The 19,036-nt window shown below is 67.0% G+C and overlaps 11 non-coding genes across 11 annotated transcripts; all 11 read left to right on the top strand.

The window, feature by feature from the left end:
• Positions 1-958: 958 nt before the first annotated feature.
• On the top strand, positions 959-1,039 carry LOC131837597 (small nucleolar RNA SNORD115). Its single transcript, XR_009356194.1, has one exon. It is a non-coding gene; the product is annotated as a small nucleolar RNA SNORD115 (small nucleolar RNA).
• A 1,596-nt stretch (positions 1,040-2,635) lies between these two features.
• LOC131837522 (small nucleolar RNA SNORD115) lies at positions 2,636-2,716 on the top strand. The gene has a single exon (XR_009356122.1). It is a non-coding gene; the product is annotated as a small nucleolar RNA SNORD115 (small nucleolar RNA).
• A 1,569-nt stretch (positions 2,717-4,285) lies between these two features.
• Positions 4,286-4,366, top strand: LOC131837625 (small nucleolar RNA SNORD115). The gene has a single exon (XR_009356221.1). It is a non-coding gene; the product is annotated as a small nucleolar RNA SNORD115 (small nucleolar RNA).
• Positions 4,367-5,967: 1,601 nt separating this feature from the next.
• LOC131837523 (small nucleolar RNA SNORD115) lies at positions 5,968-6,048 on the top strand. The gene has a single exon (XR_009356123.1). It is a non-coding gene; the product is annotated as a small nucleolar RNA SNORD115 (small nucleolar RNA).
• A 1,591-nt stretch (positions 6,049-7,639) lies between these two features.
• Positions 7,640-7,720, top strand: LOC131837598 (small nucleolar RNA SNORD115). Its single transcript, XR_009356195.1, has one exon. It is a non-coding gene; the product is annotated as a small nucleolar RNA SNORD115 (small nucleolar RNA).
• Positions 7,721-9,317: 1,597 nt separating this feature from the next.
• LOC131837524 (small nucleolar RNA SNORD115) lies at positions 9,318-9,398 on the top strand. The gene has a single exon (XR_009356124.1). It is a non-coding gene; the product is annotated as a small nucleolar RNA SNORD115 (small nucleolar RNA).
• Positions 9,399-10,990: 1,592 nt separating this feature from the next.
• LOC131837599 (small nucleolar RNA SNORD115) lies at positions 10,991-11,071 on the top strand. Its single transcript, XR_009356196.1, has one exon. It is a non-coding gene; the product is annotated as a small nucleolar RNA SNORD115 (small nucleolar RNA).
• A 1,607-nt stretch (positions 11,072-12,678) lies between these two features.
• Positions 12,679-12,759, top strand: LOC131837473 (small nucleolar RNA SNORD115). The gene has a single exon (XR_009356071.1). It is a non-coding gene; the product is annotated as a small nucleolar RNA SNORD115 (small nucleolar RNA).
• A 1,569-nt stretch (positions 12,760-14,328) lies between these two features.
• Positions 14,329-14,409, top strand: LOC131837626 (small nucleolar RNA SNORD115). The gene has a single exon (XR_009356222.1). It is a non-coding gene; the product is annotated as a small nucleolar RNA SNORD115 (small nucleolar RNA).
• A 1,601-nt stretch (positions 14,410-16,010) lies between these two features.
• On the top strand, positions 16,011-16,091 carry LOC131837525 (small nucleolar RNA SNORD115). The gene has a single exon (XR_009356125.1). It is a non-coding gene; the product is annotated as a small nucleolar RNA SNORD115 (small nucleolar RNA).
• Positions 16,092-17,682: 1,591 nt separating this feature from the next.
• LOC131837600 (small nucleolar RNA SNORD115) lies at positions 17,683-17,763 on the top strand. Its single transcript, XR_009356197.1, has one exon. It is a non-coding gene; the product is annotated as a small nucleolar RNA SNORD115 (small nucleolar RNA).
• Positions 17,764-19,036: the final 1,273 nt, after the last annotated feature.

The raw sequence follows: 19,036 nt of genomic DNA on the forward strand, positions 1-19,036 counted from the left end.
GGGTGTTGCTCGAGGCCCGGGACTTGGCTTGTTTCCGCGGGCTGACGAGGCCTGAGGTCCCGCCCCACAGCGCAGACACCCAAGGCGTTGGAGACCCCACCAGGCTGCTTGCAAAGAGCGCAAGAGGATTCCTTGTGCTCGCGAGACAGCCGGGTTCCACGGGGCTACGGGGCGGAATCTGCGAGGGCCAGGCCCTTGCAGCCATTGGGTCGGAGCCTCTCTCCGGAGGCTCTCAAGCACCGGGGACCGGGTCCTGACGAAGCGGCGCTGCACGGCGAGAGTCGGGTACCTCGCCCAGGGCAGCCGGTGGGTGGTGTGCCTGGCCGTAGTGGTGGACAGCGACCTGGCATTCCGAGCTCGGCCCTGGGGCAGCCGTGGGCCCGAGCCACCTTGGGCTTCCAGGGTAGGGGCTCCGATCCTTGGCTCCCAGGTGGGACCATGGGTGGTGGGCGGCGTCCTGGCCCAAAGTCCCTGACCGCCCCCCTCGGCTCCCGTGCAAGGGAGACAGCGGGGACACGTCAAAACCCTGTGCTCCGTGCCATGTTCACGGACCATTCTGCCGACGGTTGTGCTGACCCAGGGGCCTAAATCTCCCTTGTTTGGGGATGCCCTGGTAAGGGCAGCTGAGGCCCTGGGCCCTGCTCCGTCGTCTCGCACATCAGCCATGCGTGGGTCGGCCGTATGCCCGGCCCCCACCGGCCAGGACGTTGGGAAAGGTAGCCCTCGGCTGTCCGGCCGGTGCCCCGGACCAGGGCTTTTGGACAGCTGGTCTCTCCGTCTCTCCTCAGAACCGCATCCACAAGCGGGGAGAACGCCCGCACCAGCTCGTCTTGCCTGGCCCGGCCCTGCCCACAGGTCCAATGTCTCAGGACACCGGCTCATGGCGCAGTCCGCCACGCAGCCCCGGTAAGCAGGTTCTGGGGGCGACGCGACCGCACGCATCGCCGCCAACCTGCTTGGGTCAATGATGACAACTCAAATGGTCTCGAAGAGCGGTGATGACCTAAAAATCATGCTCAATAGGATTACGCTGAGGCCCAATGCAGGCGTCTGTGCCGGGATCAGCATCCCCCGGAGCCTCGGGGCCCTGGAGGGGCGCTGCCGTTGGGAGCTTGAGGCCAAGGATCCCCCGGGGATCCCTGCTCCTGCCCTGGAAAGCCCGTGCACATCAGGGGCCCCTCGAGGTGTGGAGGCAGCCCACCCGGCCTAGAGACTGAATCCCCTCCCTTCCCCTGGACAGCTCCCTGGGAGCCATGCCTTAGGAACCGTTGTCTCCTTGTGTCTTGCAGCGGGCCTTGGGCGCCAGGTGGTAGGCGCGGCGTTGGCCACGACAGGTGAGTGGGAGACTCTGGGCCTGGCGGGAGATGGCAGACGCCATGGGCGTCGTCCGCGAAGCCAGAGCCACGGCACGGGGCTCTGGCTCCACCACTGAGCTACGGGTGGAGGCCCCCGTTGTCCACACAGCGTTGGCTGGCGCGTGATCAGGCTCCCTTGAGCCATCCCAGGTCAGGGAACGCGAACGTTGGGCCGCGGGAACTGGCCGGGACTGGATCCCGGGGGGATGCCGCCATAGATCCGCGTGGCCCCTAGGCCTCCTTGGACCTCCCTTTCTGTCCTGTGCGCCCGTGAGGAGACGGGTTCGGGAGACCCTTGGCGTCAGGGACTTCTGTCCCCCTCAGCGAGTGGCGGTTGCTCGAGCCAACCCCAGCGCATGTTTCTTGGGGCTGGAGCGGGCAGAGCTCCTGCCCTAGGCACCAGACTCCCAAGGACTTTGGGAGCCTGGGAGGCTGCTGAAGTACAGCCCTCGATGTTTGCTTGGGCTGCCGATGGAGCATGGTTTGGCTGGACGTGGGCAAGAATGGGCGAGCCCCAGCCCACAGCGGGCATTGGGCGAGAGCCTGTCGGGCCAGGCCCCCAGAGGAGGGGCCGCCACGCGGGGACACTCTGGACCCTGTTGCAGGGCGGGCATTGGTCCCCTGCCTCCCGCTGGCGGGAGACCGTGACCCGCGACTCCCTCTCCAGACGTGGACCGTCGGGGCATGGGGGCCAACGTTGGCTGCGAGTGCCAGCGCCCGGATGCACGGACGGCAGCCGGGCCAATCTGGGGTTGGTGTCTGCCTGGCCATAAGTTCTGGGGCCGCCCCCGTTGGCTCGGGGCCCGGGAGGCATGGGGGGGGGGGTCACTCGATAACCTAGTGTTCCCGCCCACGTTGTGGGGCCTTTCTTAGCAAGGGGTGGTTCCCACAGGGACCCTGATCTCCACAGTTTCTGGAGGCCCAGGGATGTACAGCGGCTCCCCAGGGCCCTTTTCCTTGCTTGCGGCGGCTCCGAGCCTTGGGTGTTCGTTCCTCCACCCGCCTGGCCAGCAGCGGCCAGGGCTTCGGGCGAGACCGATCGTGGCCGCATGGGGCACGAGCCACAGAGCAGGCCGTTCTGACAGCTGGCCTCTCCCTCTGTCCTTAGAACCCCGTCCCCCAGGGAGGATCTCGCCTGGACGTCCAAGTCTGGCTTCTCCCAGCCCCGCCCAAAGGGCCCGTGTCTCGGATCGACGAGGCATGGCGCCGTCCCGACCGCTCCCTCGGTAAGGAGGGGTTCCGGGTGGGCAGGGACCTCACGCGTCGCCCCCGGCTTGCTTGGGTCAATGATGAGAACTCATATGGTCTCGAAGAGCGATGATGACCTAAAAATCATGCTCAATAGGATTACGCTGAGGCCCAGTGCAGGGGACCGTGTGGGGATCAGCAGCCCCCAGACCCTCGGGGAATTTGAAGGCGCGCTGCTGCAGTTGGGCGCTAGAGGAGAACGAATGCTCGAGCGTCTCCGCGCGTTGGGCCCGGAGCCCACGCGCCTCTACGCGTGCCCACGGGGGTGTTGTGGCACTCAAGCTGGCCCACCGCCCCAATCCCCTTCCCAGGACAGCTCCCCGGGAGCCAGGGCTTCGCCATCCTCGTCTCCTCGTGTACTTCGGCGGGCCTGGCCGGCTAGGTCCTCGGTGTGTCGACATGCAGCAGAGGGGAGCGGAAGCCTTGGGCTCGGAGGGAGGCCCGAGACGCCTTGGGAAGCGGGTAGCCCAGCAGTGACACTGCAGCAGGCCGTGGGCGTGGGGTGGCGGTCCTCGTGGTCCAGACGTCGTGGGACACCCCGGGAGCGGGTGCCCTTGAGCCATCCCATAGGCAGGGAACGCGAGCGTGTGGCCGGGTGGCTGGCAAGACCCGGAAAGCGCAGAGTGGCCGCCATAGGATCAGGGGACCCTGAGGCCCCCTGATCCATCTGGGCGTGTCTCGTGGGCCTACGAACGTAGTGGACGTGAGACTTGTGGTCTCAGAAGCTTCTGTGATCTTCTGCCACGGGGTGTTGCTCGAGGCCCGGGACTTGGCTTTTTTCCGCGGGCTGACGAGGCCTGAGCTCCCGCCCCACAGCGCAGACGCCCAAGGCGTTGGAGACCCCACCAGGCTGCTTGCGAAGAGCGCAAGAGGATACCTTGTGCTCGCGAGACAGCCGGGTTCCACGGGGCTACGGGGCGGAATCTGCGAGTGCCAGGCCCTTGCAGCCATTGGGTCGGAGCCACTCTCCGGAGCCTCTCAAGCACCGGGGACCGGGTCCTGACGAAGCGGCGCTGCACGGCGAGAGTCGGGTACCTCGCCCAGGGCAGCCGGTGGGTGGTGTGCCTGGCCGTAGTGGTGGACAGCGACCTGGCATTCCGAGCTCGGCCCTGGGGCAGCCGTGGGCCCGAGCCACCTTGGGCTTCCAGGGTAGGGGCTCCGATCCTTGGCTCCCAGGTGGGACCATGGGTGGGTGGGCGGCGTCCTGGCCACAAGTCCCTGACCGCCCCCCTCGGCTCCCGTGCAAAACCCTGTGCTCCGTGCCATGTTCACGGACCGTTCTGCCGACGGTGGTGCTGACACAGGGGCCTAGATCTCCCTTGTTTGGGGATGCCCTGGTAAGGGCAGCTGGGGCCCTGGGCCCTGTTCCGTCGTCTCGCACATCAGCCATGCGTGGGTCGGCCGTATGCCCGGCCCCCACCGGCCAGGACGTTGGGAAAGGTAGCCCTCGGCCGTCCGGCCGGTGCCCCGGACCAGGGCTTTTGGACAGCTGGTCTCTCCGTCTCTCCTCAGAACCGCATCCACAAGCGGGGAGATCGCCCGCACCAGCTCGTCTTGCCTGGCCCGGCCCTGCCCACAGGTCCAATGTCTCAGGACCCCGGCTCATGGCGCAGTCCGCCACGCAGCCCCGGTAAGCAGGTTCTGGGGGCGACGCGACCGCACGCATCGCCGCCACCCTGATTGGGTCAATGATGACATCTCAAATGGTCTCGAAGAGCGGTGATGACCTAAAAATCATGCTCAATAGGATTACGCTGAGGCCCAATGCAGGCGTCTGTGCCGGGATCAGCATCCCCCGGAGCCTCGGGGCCCTGGAGGGGCGCTGCCGTTGGGAGCTTGAGGCCAAGGATCCCCCGGGGATCCCTACTCCTGCCCTGGAAAGCCCGTGCACTTCAGGGGCCACTCGAGGTGTGGAGGCAGCCCACCCGGCCTAGAGACTGAATCCCCTCCCCTCCCCTGGACAGCTCCCTGGGAGCCATGCCTTAGGAACCCTTGTCTCCTTGTGTCTTGCAGCGGGCCTTGGGCGCCACGTGGTAGGCGCGGCGTTCGCCACGACAGGTGAGTGGGTGTCTCTGGGCCTGGCGGGAGATGGCAGACGCCATGGGCGTCGTCCGCGAAGCCAGAGTCACGGCACGGGGCTCTGGCTCCACCACTGAGCTACGTGTGGAGGCCCCCGTTGTCCACACAGCGTTGGCTGGCGCGTGATCAGGCTCCCTTGAGCCATCCCAGGTGCAGGGAACGCGAACGTTGGGCCGCGGGAACTGGCCGGGACTGGATCCCGGGGGGATGCCGCCATAGATCCGAGTGGCCCTGAGGCCTCCTTGGACCTCCCTTTGTGTCCTGTGCGCCCGTGAGGAGACGGGTTCGGGAGACCCTTGGCGTCAGGGACTTCTGTCCCCCTCAGCGAGTGGCGGTTGCTCGAGCCAACCCCAGCGCATGTTTCTTGGGGCTGGAGCGGGCAGAGCTCCTGCCCTAGGCACCAGACTCCCAAGGACTTTGGGAGCCTGGGAGGCTGCTGAAGTACAGCCCTCGATGTTTGCTTGGGCTGCCGATGGAGCATGGTTTGGCTGGACCTGGGCAAGAATGGGCGAGCCCCAGGCCACAGCGGGCATTGGGCGAGAGCCTGTCGGGCCAGGCCCCCAGAGGAGGGGCCGCCACGCGGGGACACTCTGGACCCTGTTGCAGGGCGGGCATTGGTCCCCTGCCTCCCGCTGGCGGGAGACCGTGACCCGCGACTCCCTCTCCAGACGCGTACCCTCGGGGCATGGGGGCCAACGTTGGCTGCGAGTGCCAGCGCCCGGATGCACGGACGGCAGCCGGGCCAATCTGGGGTTGGCGTCTGCCTGGCCATAAATTCTGGGGCCGCCCCCGTTGGCTCGGGGCCCGGGAGGCATCGGGGCGGGGGGGGTAACTCGATAACCTAGTGTTCCCGCACACGTTGTGGGGCCTTTCTTAGCAAGGGGTGGTTCCCACAGGGGCCCTGATCTCCACAGTTTCTGGAGGCCCAGGGATGTACAGCGGCTCCCCAGGGCCCTTTTCCTTGCTTGCGGCGGCTCCGAGCCTTGGGTCGTTCGTTCCTCCACCCGCCTGGCCAGCAGCGGCCAGGGCTTCGGGCGTGTCCGATCGTGGCCGCATGGGGTACGAGCCACAGAGCAGGCCGTTCTGACAGCTGGCCTCTCCCTCTGTCCTTAGAACCCCGTCCCCCAGGGAGGATCTCGCCTTGACGACCAAGTCTGGCTTCTCCCAGCCCCGCCCAAAGGGCCCGTGTCTCGGATCGCCGGGGCATGTTGCCGTCCCGACCGCTCCCTCGGTAAGGAGGGGTTCCGGGTGGGCAGGGACCTCACGCGTCGCCCCCGGCTTGCTTGGGTCAATGATGAGAACTCATATGGTCTCGAAGAGCGATGATGACCTAAAAATCATGCTCAATAGGATTACGCTGAGGCCCAGTGCAGGGGACCGTGCGGGGATCAGCAGCCCCCGACCCTCGGGGCATTTGAGGGCGCGCTGCTGCACCTGGGCGCTAGAGGAGAACGAACGCTCGAGCGTCTCCGCGCGTTGGGCCCGGAGGCCAGGCGCCTCTGCGCGTGCCCACGGGGGTGTTCTGTCACTCAAGCTGGCCCACCGCCCCAATCTCCTTCCCAGGACAGCTCCCCGGGAACCAGGGCTTCGCCATCCTCGTCTCCTCGTGTCCTTCGGCGGGCCTGGCCGGCTAGGTCCTCGGTGTGTCGACATGCAGCAGAGGTGAGCGGAAGCCTTGGGCTCGGAGGGAGGCCCGAGACGCCTTGGGAAGCGGGTAGCCCAGCAGTGACTCTGCAGCAGGCCGTGGGCTTGGGGTGGCGGTCCTCGTGGTCCAGACGTCGTGGGCCACCCCGGGAGCGGGTGCCCTTGAGCCATCCCAGGGGCAGGGAACTCGAGCGTGGGGCCGGGTGGCTGGCAAGACCCGGAAAGCGCAGAGTGGCCGCCATAGGATCAGGGGATCCTGAGGCCCCCTGATCCATCTGGGCGTGTCTCGTGGGCCTACGAACGTACTGGACGTGAGACTTGTGGTCTCAGAAGCTTCTGTGATCTTCTGCCACGGGGTGTTGCTCGAGGCCCGGGACTTGGCTTTTTTCCGCGGGCTGACGAGGCCTGAGCTCCTGCCCCACAGCGCAGACGCCCAAGGCGTTGGAGACCACACCAGGCTGCTTGCGAATAGCGCAAGAGGATACCTTGTGCTCGCGAGACAGCCGGGTTCCACGGGGCTACGGGGCGGAATCTGCGAGTGCCAGGCCCTTGCAGCCATTGGGTCGGAGCCACTCTCCGGAGGCTCTCAAGCACCGGGGACCGGGTCCTGACGAAGCGGCGCTGCACGGCGAGAGTCGGGTACCTCGCCCAGGGCAGCCGGTGGGTGGTGTGCCTGGCCGTAGTGGTGGACAGCGACCTGGCATTCCGAGCTCGGCCCTGGGGCAGCCGTGGGCCCGAGCCACCTTGGGCTTCCAGGGTAGGGGCTCCGATCCTTGGCTCCCAGGTGGGACCATGGGTGGGTGGGCGGCGTCCTGGCCACAACTCCCTGACCGCCCCCCTCGGCTCCCGTGCAAGGGAGACAGCGGAGACACGTCAAAACCCTGTGCTCCGTGCCATGTTCACGGACCGTTCTGTCAACGGTGGTGCTGACCCAGGGGCCTAGATCTCCCTTGTTTGGGGATGCCCTGGTAAGGGCAGCTGGGGCCCTGGGCCCTGCTCCGTCGTCTCGCACATCAGCCATGCGTGGGTCGGCCGTATGCCCGGCCCCCACCGGCCAGGACGTTGGGAAAGGTAGCCCTCGGCCGTCCGGCCGGTGCCCCGGACCAGGGCTTTTGGACAGCTGGTCTCTCCGTCTCTCCTCAGAACCGCATCCACAAGCGGGGAGATCGCCCGCACCAGCTCGTCTTGCCTGGCCCGGCCCTGCCCACAGGTCCAATGTCTCAGGACCCCGGCTCATGGCGCAGTCCGCCACGCAGCCCCGGTAAGCAGGTTCTGGGGGCGACGCGACCGCACGCATCGCCGCCAACCTGCTTGGGTCAATGATGACAACTCAAATGGTCTCGAAGAGCGGTGATGACCTAAAAATCATGCTCAATAGGATTACGCTGAGGCCCAATGCAGGCGTCTGTGCCGGGATCAGCATCCCCCGGAGCCTCGGGGCCCTGGAGGGGCGCTGCCGTTGGGAGCTTGAGGCCAAGGATCCCCCGGGGATCCCTGCTCCGGCCCTGGAAAGCCCGTGCGCGTCAGGGGCCCCTCGAGGTGTGGAGGCAGCCCACCCGGCCTAGAGACTGAATCCCCTCCCCTCCCCTGGACAGCTCCCTGGGAGCCATGCCTTAGGAACCCTTGTCTCCTTGTGTCTTGCAGCGGGCCTTGGGCGCCAGGTGGTAGGCGCGGCGTTGGCCACGACAGGTGAGTGGGAGACTCTGGGCCTGGCGGGAGATGGCAGACGCCATGGGCGTCGTCCGCGAAGCCAGAGTCACGGCACGGGGCTCTGGCTCCACCTCTGAGCTACGGGTGGAGGCCCCCGTTGTCCACACAGCGTTGGCTGGCGCGTGATCAGGCTCCCTTGAGCCATCCCAGGTGCAGGGAACGCGAACGTTGGGCCGCGGGAACTGGCCGGGACTGGATCCCGGGGGGATGCCGCCATAGATCCGCGTGGCCCTGAGGCCTCCTTGGACCTCCCTTTGTGTCCTGTGCGCCCGTGAGGAGACGGGTTCGGGAGACCCTTGGCGTCAGGGACTTCTGTCCCCCTCAGCGAGTGGCGGTTGCTCGAGCCAACCCCAGCGCATGTTTCTTGGGGCTGGAGCGGGCAGAGCTCCTGCCCTAGGCACCAGACTCCCAAGGACTTTGGGAGCCTGGGAGGCTGCTGAAGTACAGCCCTCGATGTTTGCTTGGGCTGCCGATGGAGCATGGTTTGGCTGGACGTGGGCAAGAATGGGCGAGCCCCAGGCCACAGCGGGCATTGGGCGAGAGCCTGTCGGGCCAGGCCCCCAGAGGAGGGGCCGCCACGCGGGGACACTCTGGACCCTGTTGCAGGGCGGGCATTGGTCCCCTGCCTCCCGCTGGCGGGAGACCGTGACCCGCGACTCCCTCTCCAGACGTGGACCGTCGGGACATGGGGGCCAATGTTGGCTGCGAGTGCCAGCGCCCGGATGCACGCACGGCAGCCGGGCCAATCTGGGGTTGGCGTCTGCCTGGCCATAAGTTCTGGGGCCGCCCCCGTTGGCTCGGGGCCCGGGAGGCATCGGGGGGTGGTAACTCGATAACCTAGTGTTCCCGCCCACGTTGTGGGGCCTTTCTTAGCAAGGGCTGGTTCCCACAGGGGCCCTGATCTCCACAGTTTCTGTAGGCCCAGGGATGTACAGCGGCTCCCCAGGGCCCTTTTCCTTGCTTGCGGCGGCTCCGAGCCTTGGGTCGTTCGTTCCTCCACCCGCCTGGCCAGCAGCGGCCAGGGATTCGGGCGTGACCGATCGTGGCCGCATGGGGCACGAGCCACAGAGCAGGCCGTTCTGACAGCTGGCCTCTCCCTCTGTCCTTAGATCCCCGTCCCCCAGAGAGGATCTCGCCTTGACGACCAAGTCTGGCTTCTCCCAGCCCCGCCCAAAGGGCCCGTGTCTCGGATCGCCGGGGCATGGCGCCGTCCCGACCGCTCCCTCGGTAAGGAGGGGTTCCGGGTGGGCAGGGACCTCACGCGTCGCCCCCGGCTTGCTTGGGTCAATGATGAGAACTCATATGGTCTCGAAGAGCGATGATGACCTAAAAATCATGCTCAATAGGATTACGCTGAGGCCCAGTGCAGGGGACCGTGCGGGGATCAGCAGCCCCCAGACCCTCGGGGCATTTGAGGGCGCGCTGCTGCAGCTGGGCGCTAGAGGAGAACGAACGCTCGAGCGTCTGCGCGCGTTGGGCCCGGAGCCCAGGCGCCTCTGCGCGTGCCCACGGGGGTGTTCTGGCACTCAAGCTGGCCCACCGCCCCAATCCCCTTCCCAGGACAGCTCCCCGGGAGCCAGGGCTTCGCCATCCTCGTCTCCTCGTGTCCTTCGGCGGGCCTGGCCGGCTAGGTCCTCGGTGTGTCGACATGCAGCAGAGGTGAGCGGAAGCCTTGGGCTCGGAGGGAGGCCCGAGACGCCTTGGGAAGCGGGTAGCCCAGCAGTGACTCTGCAGCAGGCCGTGGGCTTGGGGTGGCGGTCCTCGTGGTCCAGACGTCGTGGGCCACCCCGGGAGCGGGTGCCCTTGAGCCATCCCAGGGGCAGGGAACGCGAGCGTGGGGCCGGGTGGCTGGCAAGACCCGGAAAGCGCAGAGTGGCCGCCATAGGATCAGGGGACCATGAGGCCCCCTGATCCATCTGGGCGTGTCTCGTGGGCCTACGAACGTAGTGGACGTGAGACTTGTGGTCTCAGAAGCTTCTGTGATCTTCTGCCACGGGGTGTTGCTCGAGGCCCGGGACTTGGCTTGTTTCCGCGGGCTGACGAGGCCTGAGCTCCCGCCCCACAGCACAGACCCCCAAGGCGTTGGAGACCCCACCAGGCTGCTTGCGAAGAGCGCAAGAGGATTCCTTGTGCTCGCGAGACAGCCGGGTTCCACGGGGCTACGGGGCGGAATCTGCGAGGGCCAGGCCCTTGCAGCCATTGGGTCGGAGCCTCTCTCCGGAGGCTCTCAAGCACCGGGGACCGGGTCCTGACGAAGCGGCGCTGCACGGCGAGAGTCGGGTACCTCGCCCAGGGCAGCCGGTGGGTGGTGTGCCTGGCTGTAGTGGTGGACAGCGACCTGGCATTCAGAGCTCGGCCCTGGGGCAGCCGTGGGCCCGAGCCACCTTGGGCTTCCAGGGTAGGGGCTCCGATCCTTGGCTCCCAGGTGGGACCATGGGTGGGTGGGCGGCGTCCTGGCCACAAGTCCCTGACCGCCCCCCTCGGCTCTCGTGCAAGGGAGACAGCGGGGACACGTCAAAACCCTGTGCTCCGTGCCATGTTCACGGAACGTTCTGCCGACGGTGGTGCTGACCCAGGGGCCTAGATCTCCCTTGTTTGGGGATGCCCTGGTAAGGGCAGCTGGGGCCCTGGGCCCTGCTCCGTCGTCTCGCACATCAGACATGCGTGGGTCGGCCGTATGCCCGGCCCCCACCGGCCAGGACGTTGGGAAAGGTAGCCCTCGGCCTTCCGGCCGGTGCCCAGGACCAGGGCTTTTGGACAGCTGGTCTCTCCGTCTCTCCTCAGAACCGCATCCACAAGCGGGGAGATCGCCCGCACCAGCTCGTCTTGCCTGGCCCGGCCCTGCCCACAGGTCCAATGTCTCAGGACCCCGGCTCATGGCGCAGTCCGCCACGCAGCCCCGGTAAGCATGTTCTGGGGGCGACGCGACCGCACGCATCGCCGCCAACCTGCTTGGGTCAATGATGACAACTCAAATGGTCTCGAAGAGCGGTGATGACCTAAAAATCATGCTCAATAGGATTACGCTGAGGCCCAATGCAGGCGTCTGTGCCGGGATCAGCATCCCCCGGAGCCTCGGGGCCCTGGAGGGACGCTGCCGTTGGGAGCTTGAGGCCAAGGATCCCCCGGGGATCCCTGCTCCTGCCCTGGAAAGCCCGTGCACGTCAGGGGCCCCTCGAGGTGTGGAGGCAACCCACCCGGCCTAGAGACTGAATCCCCTCCCCTCCCCTGGACAGCTCCCTGGGAGCCATGCCTTAGGAACCCTTGTCTCCTTGTGTCTTGCAGCGGGCCTTGGGCGCCAGGTGGTAGGCGCGGCGTGGGCCACGACAGGTGAGTGGGAGACTCTGGGCCTGGCGGGAGATGGCAGACGCCATGGGCGTCGTCCGCGAAGCCAGAGTCACGGCACGGGGCTCTGGCTCCACCACTTAGCTACGGGTGGAGGCCCCCGTTGTCCACACAGCGGTGGCTGGTGCGTGATCAGGCTCCCTTGAGCCATCCCAGGTGCAGGGATCGCGAACGTTGGGCCGCGGGAACTGGCCGGGACTGGATCCCGGGGGGATGCCGCCATAGATCCGCGTGGCCCTGAGGCCTCCTTGGACCTCCCTTTCTGTCCTGTGCGCCCGTGAGGAGACGGGTTCGGGAGACCCTTGGCGTCAGGGACTTCTGTCCCCCTCAGCGAGTGGTGGTTGCTCGAGCCAACCCCAGCGCATGTTTCTTGGGGCTGGAGCGGGCAGAGCTCCTGCCCTAGGCACCAGACTCCCAAGGACTTTGGGAGCCTGGGAGGCTGCTGAAGTACAGCCCTCGATGTTTGCTTGGGCTGCCGATGGAGCATGGTTTGGCTGGACGTGGGCAAGAATGGGCGAGCCCCAGGCCACAGCGGGCATTGGGCGAGAGCCTATCGGGCCAGGCCCCCAGAGGCGGGGCCGCCACGCGGGGACACTCTGGACACTGTTGCAGGGCGGGCATTGGTCCCCTGCCTCCCGCTGGCGGGAGACCGTGACCCGCGACTCCCTCTCCAGACGTGGACCGTCGGGGCATGGGGGCCAACGTTGGCTGCGAGTGCCAGCGCCCGGATGCACGGACGGCAGCCGGGCCAATCTGGGGTTGGCGTCTGCCTGGCCATAAGTTCTGAGGCCGCCCCCGTTGGCTCTGGGCCCCGGTAGGCATCGGGGGGGGGGGGGGGGGGTAACTCGATAACCTAGTATTCCCGCCCACGTTGTGGGGCCTTTCTTAGCAAGGGGTGGTTCCCACAGGGGCCCTGATCTCCACAGTTTCTGTAGGCCCAGGGATGTACAGCGGCTCCCCAGGGCCCTTTTCCTTGCTTGCGGCAGCTCCGAGCCTTGGGTCGTTCGTTCCTCCACCCGCCTGGCCAGCAGCCGCCAGGGCTTCGGGCGTGACCGATCGTGGCCGCATGGGGTACGAGCCACAGAGCAGGCCGTTCTGACAGCTGGCCTCTCCCTCTGTCCTTAGAACCCCGTCCCCCAGGGAGGATCTCGCCTTGACGACCAAGTCTGGCTTTTCCCAGCCCCGCCCAAAGGGCCCGTGTCTCGGATCGCCGGGGCATGGCGCCGTCCCGACCGCTCCCTCGGTAAGGAGGGGTTCCGGGTGGGCAGGGACCTCACGCGTCGCCCCCGGCTTGCTTGGGTCAATGATGAGAACTCATATGGTCTCGAAGAGGGATGATGACCTAAAAATCATGCTCAATAGGATTACGCTGAGGCCCAGGGCAGGGGACCGTGCGGGGATCAGCAGCCCCCAATCCCTCGGGGCATTTGAGGGCGCGCTGCTGCAGCTGGGCGCTAGAGGAGAACGAACGCTCGAGCGTCTGCGCGCGTTGGGCCCGGAGCCCAGGCGCCTCTGCGCGTGCCCACGGGGGTGTTCTGGCACTCAAGCTGGCCCACCGCCCCAATCCCCTTCCCAGGACAGCTCCCCGGGAGCCAGGGCTTCGCCATCCTCGTCTCCTCGTGTCCTTCGGCGGGCCTGGCCGGCTAGGTCCTCGGTGTGTCGACATGCAGCAGAGGTGAGCGGAAGCCTTGGGCTCGGAGGGAGGCCCGAGACGCCTTGGGAAGCGGGTAGCCCAGCAGTGACTCTGCAGCAGGCCGTGGGCTTGGGGTGGCGGTCCTCGTGGTCCAGACGTCGTGGGCCACCCCGGGAGCGGGTGCCCTTGAGCCATCCCAGGGGCAGGGAACGCGAGCGTGGGGCCGGGTGGCTGGCAAGACCCGGAAAGCGCAGAGTGGCCGCCATAGGATCAGGGGACCCTGAGGCCCCCTGATCCATCTGGGCGTGTCTCGTGGGCCTACGAACGTAGTGGACGTGAGACTTGTGGTCTCAGAAGCTTCTGTGATCTTCTGCCACGGGGTGTTGCTCGAGGCCCGGGACTTGGCTTGTTTCCGCGGGCTGACGAGGCCTGAGCTCCCGCCCCACAGCGCAGACGCCCAAGGTGTTGGAGACCCCACCAGGCTGCTTGCGAAGAGCGCAAGAGGATTCCTTGTGCTCGCGAGACAGCCGGGTTCCACGGGGCTACGGGGCGGAATCTGCGAGTGCCAGGCCCTTGCAGCCATTGGGTCGGAGCCACTCTCCGGAGGCTCTCAAGCACCGGGGACCGGGTCCTGACGAGGCGGCGCTGCACGGCGAGAGTCGGGTACCTCGCCCAGGGCAGCCGGTGGGTGGTGTGCCTGGCCGTAGTGGTGGACAGCGACCTGGCATTCCGAGCTCGGCCCTGGGGCAGCCGTGGGCCCGAGCCACCTTGGGCTTCCAGGGTAGGGGCTCCGATCCTTGGCTCCCAGGTGGGACCATGGGTGGGTGGGCGGCGTCCTGGCCACAAGTCCCTGACCGCCCCCCTCGGCTCCCGTGCAAAACCCTGTGCTCCGTGCCATGTTCACGGACCGTTCTGCCGACGGTGGTGCTGACACAGGGGCCTAGATCTCCCTTGTTTGGGGATGCCCTGGTAAGGGCAGCTGGGGCCCTGGGCCCTGTTCCGTCGTCTCGCACATCAGCCATGCGTGGGTCGGCCGTATGCCCGGCCCCCACCGGCCAGGACGTTGGGAAAGGTAGCCCTCGGCCGTCCGGCCGGTGCCCCGGACCAGGGCTTTTGGACAGCTGGTCTCTCCGTCTCTCCTCAGAACCGCATCCACAAGCGGGGAGATCGCCCGCACCAGCTCGTCTTGCCTGGCCCGGCCCTGCCCACAGGTCCAATGTCTCAGGACCCCGGCTCATGGCGCAGTCCGCCACGCAGCCCCGGTAAGCAGGTTCTGGGGGCGACGCGACCGCACGCATCGCCGCCACCCTGATTGGGTCAATGATGACATCTCAAATGGTCTCGAAGAGCGGTGATGACCTAAAAATCATGCTCAATAGGATTACGCTGAGGCCCATTGCAGGCGTCTGTGCCGGGATCAGCATCCCCCGGAGCCTCGGGGCCCTGGAGGGGCGCTGCCGTTGGGAGCTTGAGGCCAAGGATCCCCCGGGGATCCCTACTCCTGCCCTGGAAAGCCCGTGCACTTCAGTGACCTCTCGAGGTGTGGAGGCAGCCCACCCGGCCTAGAGACTGAATCCCCTACCCTCCCCTGGACAGCTCCCTGGGAGCCATGCCTTAGGAACCCTTGTCTCCTTGTGTCTTGCAGCGGGCCTTGGGCGCCAGGTGGTAGGCGCGGCGTTCGCCACGACAGGTGAGTGGGTGTCTCTGGGCCTGGCGGGAGATGGCAGACGCCATGGGCGTCGTCCGCGAAGCCAGAGTCACGGCACGGGGCTCTGGCTCCACCACTGAGCTACGTGTGGAGGCCCCCGTTGTCCACACAGCGTTGGCTGGTGCGTGATCAGGCTCCCTTGAGCCATCCCAGGTGCAGGGAACGCGAACGTTGGGCCGCGGGAACTGGCCGGGACTGGATCCCGGGGAGATGCCGCCATAGATCCGCGTGGCCCTGAGGCCTCCTTGGACCTCCCTTTGTGTCCTGTGCGCCCGTGAGGAGACGGGTTCGGGAGACCCTTGGCGTCAGGGACTTCTGTCCCCCTCAGCGAGTGGCGGTTGCTTGAGCCAACCCCAGCGCATGTTTCTTGGGGCTGGAGCGGGCAGAGCTCCTGCCCTAGGCACCAGACTCCCAAGGACTTTGGGAGCCTGGGAGGCTGCTGAAGTACAGCCCTCGATGTTTGCTTGGGCTGCCGATGGAGCATGGTTTGGCTGGACGTGGGCAAGAATGGGCGAGCCCCAGGCCACAGCGGGCATTGGGCGAGAGCCTGTCGGGCCAGGCCCCCAGAGGAGGGGCCGCCACGCGGGGAGACTCTGGACCCTGTTGCAGGGCGGGCATTGGTCCCCTGCCTCCCGCTGGCGGGAGACCGTGACCCGAGACTCCCTCTCCAGACGTGGACCCTCGGGGCATGGGGGCCAACGTTGGCTGCGAGTGCCAGCGCCCGGATGCACGGACGGCAGCCGGGCCAATCTGGGGTTGGCGTCTGCCTGGCCATAAGTTCTGGGGCCGCCCCCGTTGGCTCGGGGCCCGGGAGGCATCGGGGGGGGGGGGGTAACTCGATAACCTAGTGTTCCCGCCCACGTTGTGGGGCCTTTCTTAGCAAGGGGTGGTTCCCACAGGGGCCCTGATCTCCACAGTTTCTGGAGGCCCAGGGATGTACAGCGGCTCCCCAGGGCCCTTTTCCTTGCTTGCGGCGGCTCCGAGCCTTGGGTCGTTCGTTCCTCCACCCGCCTGGCCAGCAGCGGCCTGGACTTCGGGCGTGACCGATCGTGGCCGCATGGGGTACGAGCCACAGAGCAGGCCGTTCTGACAGCTGGCCTCTCCCTCTGTCCTTAGAACCCCGTCCCCCAGGGAGGATCTCGCCTTGACGACCAAGTCTGGCTTCTCCCAGCCCCGCCCAAAGGGCCCGTGTCTCGGATCGCCGGGGCATGGCGCCGTCCCGACCGCTCCCTCGGTAAGGAGGGGTTCCGGGTGGGCAGGGACCTCACGCGTCGCCCCCGGCTTGCTTGGGTCAATGATGAGAACTCATATGGTCTCGAAGAGCGATGATGACCTAAAAATCATGCTCAATAGGATTACGCTGAGGCCCAGTGCAGGGGACCGTGCGGGGATCAGCAGCCCCCGACCATCGGGGCATTTGAGGGCGCGCTGCTGCACCTGGGCGCTAGAGGAGAACGAACGCTCGAGCGTCTCCGCGCGTTGGGCCCGGAGGCCAGGCGCCTCTGCGCGTGCCCACGGGGGTGTTCTGGCACTCAAGCTGGCCCACCGCCCCAATCTCCTTCCCAGGACAGCTCCCCGGGAACCAGGGCTTCACCATCCTCGTCTCCTCGTGTCCTTCGGCGGGCCTGGCCGGCTAGGTCCTCGGTGTGTCGACATGCAGCAGAGGTGAGCGGAAGCCTTGGGCTTGGAGGGAGGCCCGAGACGCCTTGGGAAGCGGGTAGCCCAGCAGTGACTCTGCAGCAGGCCGTGGGCTTGGGGTGGCGGTCCTCGTGGTCCAGACGTCGTGGGCCACCCCGGGAGCGGGTGCCCTTGAGCCATCCCAGGGGCAGGGAACGCGAGCGTGGGGCCGGGTGGCTGGCAAGACCCGGAAAGCGCAGAGTGGCCGCCATAGGATCAGGTGACCCTGAGGCCCCCTGATCCATCTGGGCGTGTCTCGTGGGCCTAGGAACGTAGTGGACGTGAGACTTGTGGTCTCAGAAGCTTCTGTGATCTTCTGCCACGGGGTGTTGCTCGAGGCCCGGGACTTGGCTTGTTTCCGCGGGCTGACGAGGCCTGAGCTCCCGCCCCACAGCGCAGACGCCCAAGGCGTTGGAGACCCCACCAGGCTGCTTGCGAAGAGCGCAAGAGGATTCCTTGTGCTCGCGAGACAGCCTGGTTCCACGGGGCTACGGGGCGGAATCTGCGAGGGCCAGGCCCTTGCAGCCATTGGGTCGGAGCCTCTCTCTGGAGGCTCTCAAGCACCGGGGACCGGGTCCTGACGAAGCGGCGCTGCACGGCGAGAGTCGGGTACCTCGCCCAGGGCAGCCGGTGGGTGGTGTGCCTGGCCGTAGTGGTGGACAGCGACCTGGCATTCCGAGCTCGGCCCTGGGGCAGCCGTGGGCCCGAGCCACCTTGGGCTTCCAGGGTAGGGGCTCCGATCCTTGGCTCCGAGGTGGGACCATGGGTGGGTGGGCGGCGTCCTGGCCACAAGTCCCTGACCGCCCCCCTCGGCTCCCGTGCAAGGGAGACAGCGGGGACACGTCAAAACCCTGTGCTCCGTGCCATGTTCACGGACCGTTCTGCCGACGGTGGTGCTGACCCAGGGGCCTAGATCTCCCTTGTTTGGGGATGCCCTGGTAAGGGCAGCTGGGGCCCTGTGCCCTGCTCCGTTGTCTCGCACATTAGCCATGCGTGGGTCGGCCGTATGCCCGGCCCCCACCGGCCAGGACGTTGGGAAAGGTAGCCCTCGGCCGTCCGGCCGGTGCCCCGGACCAGGGCTTTTGGACAGCTGGTCTCTCCGTCTCTCCTCAGAACCGAATCCACAAGCGGGGAGATCGCCCGCACCAGCTCGTCTTGCCTGGCCCGACCCTGCCCACAGGCCCAATGTCTCAGGACCCCGGCTCATGGCTCAGTCCGCCACGCAGCCCCGGTAAGCAGGTTCTAGGGGCGACGCGACCGCACGCATCGCCGCCAACCTGCTTGGGTCAATGATGACAACTCAAATGGTCTCGAAGAGCGGTGATGACCTAAAAATCATGCTCAATAGGATTACGCTGAGGCCCAATGCAGGCGTCTGTGCTGGGATCAGCATCCCCCGGAGCCTCGGGACCCTGGAGGGGCGCTGCCGTTGGGAGCTTGGGGCCAAGGATCCCCGGGGGATCCCTGCTCCTACCCTGGAAAGCCCGTGCACGTCAGGGGCCCCTCGAGGTGTGGAGGCAGCCCACCCGGCCTAGAGACTGAATCCCCTCCCCTCCCCTGGACAGCTCCCTGGGAGCCATGCCTTAGGAACCCTTGTCTCCTTGTGTATTGCAGCGGGCCTTGGGCGCCAGGTGGTAGGCGCGGCGTTGGCCACGACAGGTGAGTGGGAGACTCTGGGCCTGGCGGGAGATGGCCGGCGCCATGGGCGTCGTCCGCGAAGCCAGAGTCACGGCACGGGGCTCTGGTTCCACCACTGAGCTACGGGTGGAGGCCCCCGTTGTCCACACAGCGTTGGCTGGCGCGTGATCAGGCTCCCTTGAGCCATCCCAGGTGCAGGGAACGCGAACGTTGGGCCGCGGCATCAGGCCGGGACTGGATCCGGGGGGATGCCGCCATAGATCCGCGTGGCCCTGAGGCCTCCTTGGACCTCCCTTTGTGTCCTGTGTGCCCGTGAGGAGACGGGTTCGGGAGACCCTTGGCGTCAGGGACTTCTGTCCCCCTCAGCGAGTGGCGGTTGCTCGAGCCAACCCCAGTGCATGTTTTTTGGGGCTGGAGCGGGCAGAGCTCCTACCCTAGGCACCAGACTCCCAAGGACTTTGGGAGCCTGGGAGGCTGCTGAAGTACAGCCCTCGATGTTTGCTTGGGCTGCCGATGGAGCATGGTTTGGCTGGACGTGGGCAAGAATGGGCGACCCCAGGCCACAGCGGGCATTGGGCGAGAGCCTGTCGGGTCAGGCCCTCAGAGGAGGGGCCGCCACGCGGGGAGACTCTGGACCCTGTTGCAGGGCGGGCATTGGTCCCCTGCCTCCCGCTGGCGGGAGACCGTGACCCGCGACTCCCTCTCCAGACGTGGACCGTCGGGGCATGTGGGCCAACGTTGGCTGCTAGTGCCAGCGCCCGGATGCACGGACGGCAGCCGGGCCAATCTGGGTTTGGCGTCTGCCTGGCCATAAGTTCTGGGGTTGCCCCCGTTGGCTCGGGGCCCGGGAGGCATCGGGGGGGGGGGGGGGGCACTCGATAACATAGTGTTCCCGCCCACGTTGTGGGGCTTTTCTTAGCAAGGGGTGGTTCCCACAGGGGCCCTGATCTCCACAGTTTCTGGAGGCCCAGGTATGTACAGCGGCTCCCCAGGGCCCTT

The sequence above is a fragment of the Mustela lutreola genome, chromosome 7, assembly GCF_030435805.1.
Source record: "Mustela lutreola isolate mMusLut2 chromosome 7, mMusLut2.pri, whole genome shotgun sequence".
NCBI lineage: Eukaryota > Metazoa > Chordata > Mammalia > Carnivora > Mustelidae > Mustela > Mustela lutreola.